This window comes from Athene noctua, chromosome 9 (genome assembly GCF_965140245.1).
Source record: "Athene noctua chromosome 9, bAthNoc1.hap1.1, whole genome shotgun sequence".
NCBI lineage: Eukaryota > Metazoa > Chordata > Aves > Strigiformes > Strigidae > Athene > Athene noctua.
In genome coordinates, this window is record NC_134045.1 from 19083559 (window position 1) to 19099116 (window position 15558).

Here is a 15558-nt window from a genome sequence, read left to right on the forward strand (position 1 = left end):
CAAATATTCCATGTAAAATAAAAAAAGTAGGAAAATAAAAGTAATTCTATGTTCCCAGATTTCAGTGAAAATAAAATTCTTGGAGATCTCTAGTTAAAAAGAGAAAAAAAATTCAAATCATAGTAACACAAGATGTTGTACACATTTTTTTGTAAAAAACTAAAAGAAATGCAGTTTGTGAAAACCTACTTGGTATTGCTAAGCATGGGTTTGAACAAATACAAAGTATTCATATTTTATTACAATGTTCTGTAAACTTTCTAAGTTGTAGTTTTCTAAGTTATTTCCTGACCATTCCAGATAAACCATGGAGGACAGCCAAGCTAATGGAAGGAAGAAATGGGCCATATTTATGAGACCTTCAAGAAATTAAAAAATATTGTTGAGATGACAGCAGTACATTTCTGGACTCCGGGGAATGACTGTTCCTCTCTACTGTACTCCCTAGAAAAGCAGAAGAGTTGCTTTTCTCTGAATCAACATGTGTTAGCAGTCACCATGACTATGTTGACTTAGCTGGTGGGCTAATGGATGAATTATTTTGTTTATTGAGGGAATTATTTGTTTCTTCAAGACTTTCCCTGAAAAGTCTTTTTACCAAAGCAAATGTTAAGAGTTTTATAGCATTTTTTAATTAAAATTTTACAAACTCTTTAACAGAATTCCCATTGTAGAACAGAGAACATCTTAACAGAAGAGTAGAACACATTGTGTTGAAAGATTTTTATGTGCTCAGAGTACAGGCATGAGATTCTTGTCCTTTTTACTTTCTCTTGCCTGTTCATCCCTATCAATGTAGGGTCAATTTGACAGGTAGCAAAATAATCTAACTGCATTTCTAGGTAAAAAAATAAAGTTATCATAATACTTACTTTTAAACTGGTAGAAAATAGCTTTGGTGTTTGATGGGGTCTGATGAATGTAGATAAAGTGGAAATAGCAAATTTTCATGGAAGATTTTTCTTCCTGTGAGCTTTTTTCTGTGGTTTTAACCTGCAATCAAAGTATTCTGATGTTCACTTTCAAGGGCTATGTAGTAGCTGTTAAATGTATTATGCTCCCAAATGATATCTGGTTTTCATGCTGAAGTTATCAAATGTATTATTAGACATTTAGGCACATACCTTTAGTTTTGCTCTTTTAAGCTTGCTCAGGGAAAAATATTTTTCTTTGCAATACAGTAGTGAATTGCGGCTTCCGATTTGTCACGAGAACTGTGTGTAGGCACATGGATATGTGCACATAATGTTCTATAATACAAATACTGAGGATTCAAAGCTCCAATGCTAGCTAAAGTTACAGTCCACCCAAAAACAGTTTAGGAGGAAAAAAGGTCCAGGCTGCAGTACTTATTTCTGTGGGTAAGCTTTCATGCATCTATTTTAGCTACATAAATGGGCTGCCACTGATTGTGTTCTTTGTAGTTGTGATTTCATTGCTTTTGAGATATGCTGCTCAGGACAAATTGACAGCAAAGAGGTGGATAATTCAGTCCTCACATGTAACACAGTTTAATCCCATAAGTAGTCACATTAAAGCTAAGGGCTCTAGTTCCTATTTGTGTGAATTTATCAGAGCAGGGAGGCCTTGGGTAAAGTTTGACTAAGCAACTCTTTTCAAAATGTGAAATGGCTGATTTTGAAATTCTTGTCAGTCTTTATCCACATGGAACAACTGCTCATTTGGCAACAATATGTATAACACAAGTCCCGAAAGAGTGGATCTGTTTTAGAATACTATTCCTCAATTTACTCACCTTCATTTTTTTCATGACAAAGTTCTGCAAAGCTCTGTTTACTTTGGGTGTTTAGCCACTATGAGATCAAAATTATGAGGTTTAAACAGACCAATTCTTCATGATAGTTATCAGTACGTTATATTAACTCTGAGCAGGATTATTCAGCAACACGATAAAACAAGTCTCTGGTGATACAGATATACTAGTGATCATTGTGTCACTACTGTTGACGAAAACAGTGTTGGAAATTGTTTAGCAGAGCAATAGTAACTATCTCATATCTTCAGAATGATACTTCAAAACTCAACTAATCTGTTTTTAAAGGCCATTATATATGACAATATATAATTTCCTGTGTATAAATAGAAGTTACGAGTAAAGAGTAGTTCTGCATTTGCTTAGTATTATAAAAAGACAGAAATACTAGCAGAAATAAGACATTTGCTTATTATTATACATTTGAATGCATGTGTTAATTCTATACTAGCTAGAAACAATTTTAGAGATACCCACACAAAATATTCTGAAATGACCTTTCTGAATAATTGAAGATGGCTTTGCATTTTTACCAGCATCTCCATAAACTCAGTATGGCATCAATGACAGTTTACCACAATATCAGCCATAGAGTATCATTTACAAATATATTTAGAGAGGTTTACTGTAAGTAATGAAATTATTAGAGAGCAACCAGGACAAATATATCTGATTGTTAAAATATGCTTTATGATCTCAATAATCCTCACAGCAAATATAATTGTTTTCTGAAGACCAGATGGCTAATAGCTGGACTTTGTGCTATTTTGAAGTGGGTGGGTAATGGGCTCGCTGTTTTCCCATCTTTCTCCCCCATATGATTGTCTTCTGTAGCTCACATATAGAAAAACTGATACGAGATTTCTGGGGCACAGTTTAGTTGTGGCTATTTTTTTTTAAAAAAAAAAAAAAAGAACCATAGACATTTTCACTCACTGAAAGGTCCAAGCACTGTCTAGTGTCCTACTAGTTAAAGAAATCTAGGTTTATTTATGTTTGTAAAGTGTGAGGGAAGAAAGTGATTATGTTGCACTTCTTACAGATATTTTCCAGGTGTAAATGGATACTTTGATGATGGAATTTCACCCTATATTTCTTCTATTCTAGACTGTAAGCAATATCATCTATAAAAGAGAAAATAACATGTCCTCTGATAAATCAAAACTGAAAAATGAAAAAAAAAATATTTCAAATTGAAACTATTTGTGTCACTTGCATTAGAAAACATTTTCTGTTAATAAAACCCATGCAATTTTTAAGAAATAGTAGTGCGTATCTAGTACTACAAATAGCTGCTCTGAGTTTGAATTCATTGACAATTGTAAGTGATGCACAGGGAGATACATGCCCAAGTCTATGCTACATGTCAGAATAGGGAGTCACACTTGCCACTTCCTCATTCCCATCTCTAACAGTCAGCACTCTGTTAGATAAGAAGGCTAGTCTTAGTAACATTACTTTGTAAGCAAGTCTGTCAGACAAGTTCTGGAATGCAAACCAGGGTTGTTTGTGTTCAGACTATTTACTGCAAATGAAAACCAAAGACAAAGTGCAACTCCGTGAATGGATGTGAACAAACTATGTACATGAACCAGGGGAGAAAGGAGCTAGAAAACCTGCCACTAGAGAATAATAGTAAGAAGCATTTGACTAATAAATCTGCAAATCTGTGAGTCACTATAACTATACTCTGAGGAAATCCATCTTCAATTTTGGATTAAACTTTGGATTTCAGTTGTCCTTGAGAATGGTTGGTGCCTTGCCGCATTGTGTCCCATTGAGATGAAAAGTGTGTTGCCCAGACTGATGGTCATGAAAATTTGCTAGTTTAGGCTACTACAGAATTTCCTAATCACTTTTCATAATCTGTATCACAGCTTTTTCCATCATGCTTATACTAACATTCAGATGTAGACATTGTCTACTGAGATGTTAGATCATCCATATATGTTTAACAATCCCTTACTTAAAAAGTTTGTTTCCTTTCAGAAGTTGATTCAGTATGTTAGAACTGTGAATAAGTTATGCTTCTTTATGCTTCTTGAGCCTTCAAAATCACCAGAAACACAGTGTGTTATTTCTATACGGATATGTCTGCACTGTCAGATAGGAGCCTAAATGTGCAACATCTGCTTGTGGTATCTAGCAAGTCATAATTGTTGTGTATAGCTACATACTAGTTTTTCACCTCTAACTGTTGTATTTTCCTCAGCTTAAAAGAACTCAGGGTAGAAAAGTCATTTATCACATGTAGGTGGAATTAGCACTGCCAGGCTGCTGTCCCTATCAATACTGAAAAGCATTTCCATTGTCTGAACCTGATCTAGTGGAGGAGGAGGAGGAAACTATCAGAACTGAAAATATGTGACTCAGTGGAGAGCATCTGTTTTTACGAGCAGAGTTATTTGTGGGCCGACACAGCTATAAGGCAAAACTATTACAAGATTTTCTTTTAGAGTTAAACCTTACGAAGTTTCATTTAATTTCTTTGTCCTTCTCACACTCATCCTCCAAAAATAAATGCAACATTTTAAAATTTTGCTTTGTTGTTGAATATATATATAAAAATATGTTTGGTTACCAGTGGAGAAGAATCTACAAAATCTGCCCCCTTCACCTTTTTCCTTCCTCATCTGGAAGTGATGTATTCACTTTTCCTCTTGGAAGAGAACCTAAGTTCCATGTGTGAAAAAGCATTTACAATGTTGAAAATTGCTAGTTTACCACAGCTGCTTTTGGGAACAACACAGAGTAAACATAATGAGGATTAGTGTCAATAGGAGTCAAGCTAAAAACGGAATCTTAAAATCAGTGTCAACAAACGGTTACTGGTCTAGGGCAGTTGGCAGCTAAGTTAGTTTTCTCCTAAGTACTCCTTAGTTTCTTCATTAATACCACCACGCTCCTCGTGATTTAGACTTCATCTTCACATATAATCTCCATTTTTGCAGCATTCAAGTGCCCAACCTTCTGAACTTTCATACTCATCAACATATGATCTGCTTGGAAAATCCTCTCCTGTAGTATTTGAATGTACTGTCAAGGAGTCTCTCTATGGCATAGTGCCTAAAGAGCTTCAAATTTGGTTTAGAAATTAGAGCTACTATTTCAGTTAGATTTAAATGAACTCTCAGTTTCTGGAGGTCCAGAACTCACCTGTAAGTGATAACCGCTTCGCATTTCCTCCACCATTTTTAGAGATCTATTGTATATTCAGGATATTTACATTGATACTGATTATGATAATTTGACATTAATTATTTATCATAATTCTGTGATGTGGGAGAGTGTTCTAATACTTGTGCAGATGAAAACAAGTGTCAGCAAGTGGCACCTGTTTAGCTCTTGTATGTGGAGAATTAATTATTGGCTTAGACAATCAACAACACAGTATGTTAAGTTCAAATGCCCAAATGGTATACTCTACCTCTTAAATTTCCTTGAGTGTGGATCAACTTAGTTAAGTAATTGTGCTACTTTCCTTGCTGCAAATGCAGTAGCACAAGACTACAGAATGGGAAATAATTATACTCGAGATTCATTTTCAAGTACACGATTATCCTGCTTCTACAAACACATAATTTGTTTAAAGTCAGCAAATATATTTTCCTCTCTTGTTTTTTCATTCTTCTTCTAGATCACTGAAGAAACAGTCTCTCAATTAACACACTTAGGGCAGAAAATGCTTGAAGTCCACAAATAAGTCTTTACACAGATTTACTTTATTTTTATATTAGGAGCAGGTTGTGTAAAGGAGTATTGTGATTAGGTCATATGAAACACTGACTGTCTTTGATTTCTTTGATGGTCAGAATTTAAACAAAGTGGAGTTTGAATACTTACTAAATTATATTCAAAATGTCAAATTAATGTTTAGGTAACTACTTTATGTTTTGTGATCTATATGCATTTTTTCAAAATATAATCCAAGTTTTTATGCCACAGGGAATATAGCATTTAGTGCTGGCAGTGGTAGCTTGAACGAAAGATGTCAGTAAACTAGAAACTGTTACTCGTTTGTTGTACTCATTTGTGTTCTTTCCAGTTCAAGTTCTGGCTGTCATATCACAGAGCTGGACCAGCACACACAAGTGCAGGTGTGGGAAGTTATGATTTACTCAGGGAGAGCAAACTGTTTACAAAATAGAGTAAAGTTAATTCCTACAAGTTTCACCTTTATTTTCATTGATAATTTGCATCAGTTCAAATACCAGAAGATACGAATTATTTTTGAATTCTTACTGCAATAATTTTATTTTTACTTTTTTTTATTTCTGTAGAAGTAAAAAAATAACCATTTAAAATTATGATGTCAGATAAAATATAGTCTGCAAAGTTTTCTACCTTAAATTTATTTTGAAATTTGTGAATGAAAAGTCTTTTTTTATCTATTGTTATATTGTAAAGCAGGCAATACCTTTCTGTGTAAGCACTTTGAAACACGCACATGGAGATGAATCCCTGTGGTTTGTCTCAGTGTAACATGCTCTTTATCCCAATATTTGATGGCTTCCAACAATAATTCCTCTAGTAGATAGAAAGCCTTTTGTTCCCCTTTCAAATGTGCTTATCTTTCTTTCTTAGAAAACTGTAAAACAGAAGTGGTCAAGAGAGACTATTGATTCCAGAGACAGTGGTCTTAAAAGCAAAGAGGAACACAACAAAGGGATAGGCATATTTCTGTGCTTGTTTCCATGGGCCATAGGACTAGATTGTGATGTTTAGATCACATTCCCAAATGACGGATAAAGAGAATATTGTTCTAGGAATGGAAGCAGTGAGATTCAACAGAGTGAAATTTCCTCTGATGGAATGATGTTTTTATGGGTACATAGTCTGCTCCAACCAGCCATAGAATAGGTGCCTATTGCATGTCAGCATATTTACCTGAAGTTGGCTTATAAAATAGTTGGTTGTGATTGCCTTCTGTTTTACTGTGTCCTATTGTCAAAGGATGTACCACTGCAGAACTGCCTCCTGTTAGTCAAGGACTTGGAAATAGAGCTGTAGGAAAAAGGATCTCTAATTTCCCTTGCTGGTGTATAGCCATGTCACTTAAATACATGGTCTTTAGGTCAAAGCTGTCTTCCATATATAAAAGCTTAGAAACAAGAGAGCATTTTTTGCCTCCTGTTCTTCAAGGCCTGGAATGTGTTCTACTGAAATGGGGAAGTGTGGAGAAAAATAAAAGGCACTAAAATAGTCTGCCATTTTTTTGTGTTACATGACCTGGTTGTAGTCTGTAATCTTAAGCCTTTCAAGACAGCAGAACAAAGGAATCCAAGGCAATTCCTATCCTTCTAAAACTATACAAGCACCCCCAAAAACTTTTGAAATAATTGTTTTTATAGATCTCCTGCACTGTTTCATACACTTTTAAGGTACTACATTGTTCTGCATGCTGTGATGACATATTTTATTGTGTAATCAGTAGGGAGAATATGTGAAGTCTTGCAGAATTTCCTTGGGATCTTCCATCTCCTATGATCAAAGGTCAACAAATCTCTATATAGTAAATACAAACCACAAAAATTTCATAGAAGGAAGCTTCAAGTTAAATTAGTTTGAAGATTTAAATACATCAATGAAATAATCAAAAATATGTCTATCACAACAGTTCAGGATGCCAACTCTACTGTCTACCAGAAGTTCCTTATTACCAAGCTTCAAAGAAAATGTAATCTCTTAGTTATTCTATTGTTAAAAAGTTAAAGTTCACACAGCTAGAATACTCAGGTCAGATTTGTATCATCTTCCTGCCACGTTCATGCATTTAGCAGTAATTTGATAAACAGCTTAATTTTTTGCCGATAAACTGAAAATCCAGTTAGAAGATTTAAATACCTTCTTTTGAGCACCTTTTTTAATACTGTGGTGTGGTGGCAGCACAGGAATGTGATGTTTTATGATGGAAATTGTGCAGAATAAAGTGGTTCTAATATTCTATTTGAGTAGGATACTAATCACAAGAAATGAGAAAAAATACATAAACCTTTTACATATTATTTCAGTGACAAATTGTGCTCCATTACAAAAATATAGAAAGACAAGAAAACACATTAGCTTAATGCAGTTTAATTGTGTATACTTTTTACCTTTCTAAATAAAAAAAATTCTCAGAAAATAGGATTTCTCTGTTTTGAAATGTATTCTTTTTAAAGGAAAGCAGACTGTCAGTGGGTTGTAGCAGTTTTGTTTGGTTTTTTTTTTAGTTTTTGGTTGAGTAGCCAAAATAAGAGCATCAAAGGCTTAACATTATGATAAAGAAAAGTGAAGTCAGCATCCTATGTGGAAAGGAACAGGAGTGTCTGTCGCTTTTGTGCCTCCTATCCAGAAATACTCACAGCACTAAGCACAGATTTACAACTGGAGAAACATGGTCAAAGTTTTCACCTAATTAATAAGGGTTTACTTCAGATTATACTCTCTAGCATGCCAGTACTACCTATGAAAATTAGAACAGATTAGACACGTGGTTCCAAACTGTTCCCATAATTGACTGGAAGATGGAAAGGTGGGGGGAAAGTATTTCTTGGTATGATTGAAAAATAGCTGTAGTTTAACTGGATAAATGCAGATGTCTGTTAATTTAGTTTTTCATAACTGGTTTTCTGCCTGTGAGAGAATATGTAGGCAAGATAATTTTGTTTCCCTGTAACGTTTCCCTGGGTGATACATTTTCTAATGTGCACAACAAAATGTGTGTAACTGCAGGTTAAGTACATCCATGCCTAGGATGTGTCAGACCCAGGTGCTAGGTCTGACAAGTTACTGGTTTTAATGTATGTTATATATGTGTGTTTTACCATTTTTTAAGCTTTGTCTTGGGTGGGAAAGGATCATTTTTCCTCCTGTCAAAATATTGTTGTAAGAATTATATGATCATTGACTATTCTGATCATAAGAACTTTCTTCTGTATTTTTTCTACTTCAGAAATCAGTAATATAACCCTACTATGACAATTGTCAGACAAAGACAGCTTTCCTTTCAAAATTATGATGAGCCCTATTGTAATCATCAAGGATTGCTTATTGGCCTCTGAACACCCCTTCTAGCTTTTTTACTTTGGGCTCTGATGATGACATGGAAATAGTCAATGAATGTGAAAAATCATCAGAGTAGGTGGAGTAATATTGTATTTACTTGTATACTTGTCACCATCTGGTGAACTTTTTCATAGTTTTACTGCAGAAAAGGGAAAAAACCACACAGGATCTGATTTTCACTGTCACATCCCATTAATTCGATTTTGTATTCTACTTTAGCTTTAAAAAGTTATTTTTAAAAGACACTTTGCATTTAAACTGAAAGAATAATGTTCCCATTCAGTGGTTTTATATGTGTACATGCACATATAAAGATGAAATTATGCCCGGTTTATTTGGAGTTCTGGAGGAGAGTTTTTCTACAAGGCTTTGTTCCTTGTTAGTGGAGTTAAAAGACCAAAACACTGAATGGGCGAGAAACACATATTTTAATAATAAATAGGCTCTAAACACTCTACATTCTCAGAGATATTTAGGACTGTAACTTTTCTTGAATATCTATCATATGCATTTGATTCATATTCCTTATCCATGTGACATGCACATCTTAATAAAAAAACATGACTAAAAAGAATCTCCTTGATACCTAGCAGTTACACATAGCTGGGGAAAGAAGACTGATTCCTCCTTAAGCCATGATCAGAAACAAAATATAGATTTAAAAAAAATAATAATTTAACCACAATCATAGCTTGCTTTTTTTTAGTCTTCAACTGATACCATTTAACAGATAATTTTGCTGCTTCTGTTCAGTATTCATTAATCTCCATATTTTAAAAGGAAGGCTAGATGAACTTGACACAGGCAGTATTTTTCTGGTGACAGATACTGTTTTTCTTCCAAAATTATTTTTAATATTTATTAGGTACAATGTAAGGTGACACACAGCCAAAGTTACCCTCTCCAAGGCCTCTAGAATAATTTAGAGCAGCCTCAGGATTACTCTAATTTCTGCCCATTTTTAGTGTTCTCTCTTGCTGTTCCTCCTCTTAATAAGTGAAGGGAAAAGCTGTAGTATATGGTGAGTTGTGCTGCATGTGAAATACTCAGATTCTCATGCAATAGGAGACATTTCCAGATGACTAGGTTTTTTTTCTTCGCTAAATAATGATTACTGGAGAGATTAATAAGAATGCCATTAATTTTATCTTCAGCATTCTTCTTCTGCTCCACCCCGTCCAGACAAGTACTATGATTCTTGTCATACTCAAGCTATTTCTTGAATTTATCTAAGGAAGTTATGAACATCTGTCTTTCCCATAGGACAAATTCAGGTCATTAGTTACTGTGTTGCAGAAAGTAGTTAATCAGAGGATGTTGCAGAATGTTGATTTCTATAAAAAATTGTACCAAAGATACTGTATTTCTTTTTACATTAAAATAGGATTATCCATAATTCAGGTGTCTATGTTTGTCCTCTCATATTGGATCTCTCTAATTGTTCTATTGGTTTCTCCGTGTTTTTTCTTACTACCTTTATCAGAAAGATTTCCTTAGAGTACTTAAAATCCTTTCCATCTTCTTCCCTGACCTCTTATTTTTTTCTGTATTGTAGTTTTAAAATTTTCTTATCCTGTAGCGAAATCTACATTTCATTGCTACTCGTGCTGTAACCATTTTTCAAACTTGCAGAATTATTTTGTGTTCTTCCTCCTTCTAACTGATATGGTATATCTGACGTAGTCATCTTTTTCACCTTTCATTATTCTTCTTAGTTCATAGAGTCTTTCTCTCTTCATGAAGTTATTTCCAGGCAGTGTGAAGCCTCCAGATATTAAACTGGTTTTTAGCATTTCCTCTGTCCTTCTACTTTAAAGAAAATGTATCACACAACTTTATTATTGGTGTGTGGGGGGGGTTAACTTTACAGAGTAAATCTGTGCTGCTTTGTACATGATTATTCACTGCTGATATATCTGACAGGGAGTTGATTATGGAAACTTGACATTTTTCTTTGAGATAATGGTGACGTTTGCCAAATAATTTTTATATGAAAGCAGAAAGAACAGTTTTCAGAATGAATGCTTTCAAATTTTACTTCAGTGGTTTTTAAGAAAAATCTGTTTAGGGTTTTTCCCTTTCATCCTTTCAAAATTTAATACTAATTCATCTCTCTTTCTTTGTATAGTCCACTTTAGACTGTAAGCAAATAAAGGCAGAGGGTATTCTTGTGGGCCTGATGCTGAAACTTAAAATAAGTTTTAAATTATAAAATAGTATTCAGCAATTAACCCATTATTTTCTCAGAAAACAAGTTTTTAACTTGACCAAAAATTAAAATTACTTCAAAATAAGAAATTACTCTGCTTTATTATGCATGATCAAATAATCACAAAAAACCATAGTTACCCAATTGCCTGTTTTACTGACACAGTGGTATTTCCAGTTCAGCTTTTCATGGATCCTTCTTAGCTTCTGCATGTATTTTAAAGTGTTTGTTCCAATGTTTGATCTCAGATTTTTATGAATACCTGTTAAAAAAGAAAGTAATTATTTTCACTGTTATTTATCATTGGATAGTCACTGTAATCATGTACAAAAATTATTTATATAATCAAAAGTTTTCAAAGTGAAGAGTTCACAGAGGAACATAGAGCTTGTAAAACTGTTTCTCTAGACTGTTTCAGAAGTATACTGGTTTAGTGCTCTAAATATATATAATTTCAGAACAGACTCTATGTTCTGGTATCTGAAGGGGGAAGCAGAGAAAGGAGGTATAACATCTACAGTTAAAGTGAATGTTGGGATCTTGTCACTTGTTATGTATTAGGGATATAACACTGTTGACTTTTATGATTCTTCTTAATTTATTATATATATTATAAACACATATTACTTTCTCTGATCCTGAAAATGCTTATAACTCAAATCAATTCAGCAACAGGTATAAAACTAACATTGCATCAACAATGCAGTGTTGTGTGTCCTTAATTCTTTGGAGAAATTTTTAATGCTATATTTGTAGACATGTCATTTTCTCACTATAATTATTGTGTTCAGTGCTTCATATAACCTTTTTTCCCTAAAATTATCAACTATTATTCTCAACTAACAGAAAATAGTACTTTAAAACATGTACTTTTATGGGGAAGATCTGGGAAAAAGTAAATGAAGCAGATCAGCTTGACAGGACAGTAGAAATAATACAGCAATCTAGACAGACTGGTTAACTCTTCCTTTATGCAACAGCAAAAGAACTGAGAATATTATGAGCCACTTCTAGCAGGAATGAGTTTGGATTCAGGGAGGAGAAATGTATGATTAAAACCCACCCTCTCTTGCAGCTAGCCCTGGAGTTGCATCAGTAGAGATTGCATGCCATTTCTTGTGGCTGGTGAGCTGAAACGTCATTGTCAACTGGCTTCTGGTTTCCGACCTCACAGAAAGAAGCAGCCACCTTCAATCTACTTAAATATTTCTAAATAGTTCTCATTTTATCCAGACTCCAGGGGTGAGCGCAAAAAAGAAATTATATCCAACTTTATGAGCAAAATTATGAATAGCTGGAAACGGCAGAACCACTAATAAACAAGCAGTATATCAGATGCCATGAACCTGAATTGGTTTTGATTCAATTGTTTTAAGATTTTATCTAATGTGTGTATACATATATATATATATATATATATATATATATTTAATTGGCCATTTTGAGAAAAAAATTTGAAATCAAGATCTGAGCAAAATCCTTGCTTTCTTCTCAGTGTTACCTGGAAGAAATTTTAGCCTTTAGAAACTCATGCAACATCACAGAGATTATGGGAACCTTAATGGTTCAGTAGTTACCATGGTGAAAGAGGATGATCTGATTTTGTTAAGTGATAACTGAAGAAACACAAAATAAACCTAGATCTTGGAAACAGGAATCCAAACTAATAGAAGATTGAAAAGATAGGAGGAAAATAAATGGAATTTAATGGAAAAGGAAGAAATAAATAGCTGGTTTTATATCAACTCTTTCTGGCTTTTTCCATTCCTTTGATACCATTAATTTATCTCATTTTAATGTACGTATATTTTTATGGAATTAAAAGTCTGTGATCGGGTCTGAGTGGAGAAGTGTCTACAATTGCTAACGTGGAATTTCAATACTAATTCATCTCTCTTTCTTTGTATAGTCCACTTTTGACTGTAAGCAGGTTTCACTATGTCTGCAATTGCTAACGTGGAATTTAAGGATTCACTAAGCTTGAGGACATATTGTAAAGTTTTTCAGAATTTCTAACTAGGATACAGTAATTCAATTCCTCTAGCAGTGGTTTCTGAGTCTGGCATAATTCAGATTAGAAGTAAATTTAGTTGAATGCTGTGGAAAAATAAAAGAAATTATATTTTGAGAAAATGATTCATAACTTCTGCAGCCCTTTGGGCATCTCTCTTCCTTTTTCCCCATCTACTTTTTTGGGTGTCAACCATAGACCTGACTGAACACTTCCTGTTTTTTCTATTATAAAATTCTATGTAGCATCATAAGAAAAATTACTGTTTTATAGACAATTGCACAGGTTAGATCAACTCTTGTCACCACAGGCTTGGAATTGAGGATATAAATCACTGGGGAGCTGTGGTTACCAAAGTAAGACAGTACATTATATATATACACCAGCACTGCAGGCTTAGATTGCTTCTTAAAGCAAAACTTGAGACATATGTTCCTTCTGGGTTTTGAATGACTTGAAGTGACTTTAAAGATGCACTGAATAAGAAGACTTCAGGTGAAGAATGATTCACACAACAGACCAAGCTGAGTGCAAAGGACGAAATAGAGGGAAAGAGAAGCCAGACCAAAGCTTAAAAAGTGAAGGACTTTTTAATATAAAAAAATAATAATAATTTGAAAAAGTGTCAGGCATCTCAACTGTTTCTAAAACTGTCAAGAAGAAAGTAGCTGTTATTGTCATAAAATGAATTATATTAGTTTAGCACTTTTGTTTATCTTTGGAATATTACACAGGTGCATTGTAAACTATGGAAATGAAGATTGTTTAGTGCTGCTGACATCTGTTCAAAAGCAACAATGAATCTTCCCGTGATAGAGATGAATGAAAGAAATAGAGTGGGAATATGAGACAGGCATAAGTGATCAGGATCAGATTACTTCTGCTGATTTTTACCTAAATTTTACTTGTGCTAAGGAGAGAGATTTGGAAATTTCTTCCACATGAAGGATGATTTGATTCATATTGAAGTCAGTAAACCAATCCATTGATTTCCATATGGCAAAAATTAAAATAATCTCTAACAATGTATTCAGTATGAACATACTCCAACCACTATTGCCCAGAGTACTTTGATTTATCAGATACAAGACCTGCTTGTAAGAAGAAAAGTATTATGCTGATATTCCTCTTGGTTTTCATTATGATAATCATTAACATTTTTATAAAATACTTATATTCAAATAATAGCACTGCTTGGTATTTACCTCTGCTCTTCCCCTCTTTTTTTACAAGCATTAACTAATGGATACTTTAAATCAGAAGCAAATGCTGTAAAGTTTCAGATATGGCTGCAGGGATTCGCTTAAATTAGAGATTCCAAAATACTAGCTGCAGTATGGCAATTTTATGTTGTTGGCTGATAATCGCTCAGACTGGAACCTTAGTGAGTTAATCAGATTTCTCCCTCACTTCCTCACATTTGCTTTAATTAAATTGTCATCTGAACCCTGTTTTAGATAATGTACAGATTATATAAATGTATACTAAACAATGAGCCGTTACAAATCAGTCATTTGGGGTGGGAAATAACCGAGAGTAAATCCTGCAGTTTGCAAGCATTGATTTGTGAGGAAGTTAATCTCTGATTTCATTCAGGCACTTTGAGGATTCCCCCACTTCTCCAACTTTCATGCTTGTAGCTTTTAAAAATACACAGCAGACTGAAAAAAAAAAACCCTCAACATGATGAACAGTGGTAAGATTTTTCAGCCCAGCAAAATCTTCATAGCATCTTCCCTTTCCCTGCTGGCATCCTGCCTGGTCCTAATTGGAAGAGATTGCCTTCCTGTACTGCATTGTGGCAGAATAGAGTACACCGGCTGTAAGCCTCAGACAAGAATGTCAAATCTTGCCTTGAAAATGATTCAACAACTACATATATCATTGTATATTTATTTCCATAAGAAAATCCTCTATCCCAGAAGTACTATAAGTACTATCATTTGCAGAGTTGGCCATGTTAAATACATAGTTTTCATAGAACAAATTAATAAGCAGCTGCTTCTAGCAAGGGATTGTTGTATTTTTGTAGTCAGACTTCTGCCCTAGGACTTTTATTTACATATGCATTCATATATATAATATATTCTAATAAATATATCAAACAAAATATGTATACATATGTAATAATAATTTTTTGTACATATATTATCCACTGGTGTAAACTAGTTGTAGAAAATACAAAATATCAACTACTTTTTAAACTGGTTTTGGAATTGCATATTCCATCTCTAAAGTTCTGAGTTCCACGTTTATAAAAGAAATACTGGATCCCATGAATCACAGAAGATCATGTTTTAAGTTAAAAGTCTCCCTCACGGTGTCCCTGGGGAGGGTTTATTTGGAAATAATGGAGGAATTCTATACAAGTGTTTTATGAACTGCACTAAGTGCTACACCTTAAATCCTTGCTTTGCATTTCTTGGCTGTCAGTTATAACAAGACATAAAATGGAAAAAACCTGAAAACTCAGTTTGGCTTGGGGAACAGCTTAAGTATTTATTCCTTTGCCACATA

At 34.0% G+C, this 15558-nt stretch overlaps 1 long non-coding RNA gene across 2 annotated transcripts in view; it reads right to left on the reverse strand.

The window, feature by feature from the left end:
• Window positions 1-909: 909 nt before the first annotated feature.
• LOC141963733 (uncharacterized) overlaps window positions 910-15558 on the reverse strand; it is an 80809-nt gene continuing 66160 nt past the window's right edge. The window contains exons 4-5 of one of the 2 annotated variants that reach the window (XR_012634197.1): window positions 11192-11292; window positions 910-993 (exon numbers count right to left, since the gene is read on the reverse strand). This is a non-coding gene — a long non-coding RNA (uncharacterized LOC141963733). Of the gene's footprint in view, window positions 994-11164; window positions 11293-15558 lie in introns of those variants that run through there. The other variant, XR_012634198.1, reaches the window with a different exon arrangement.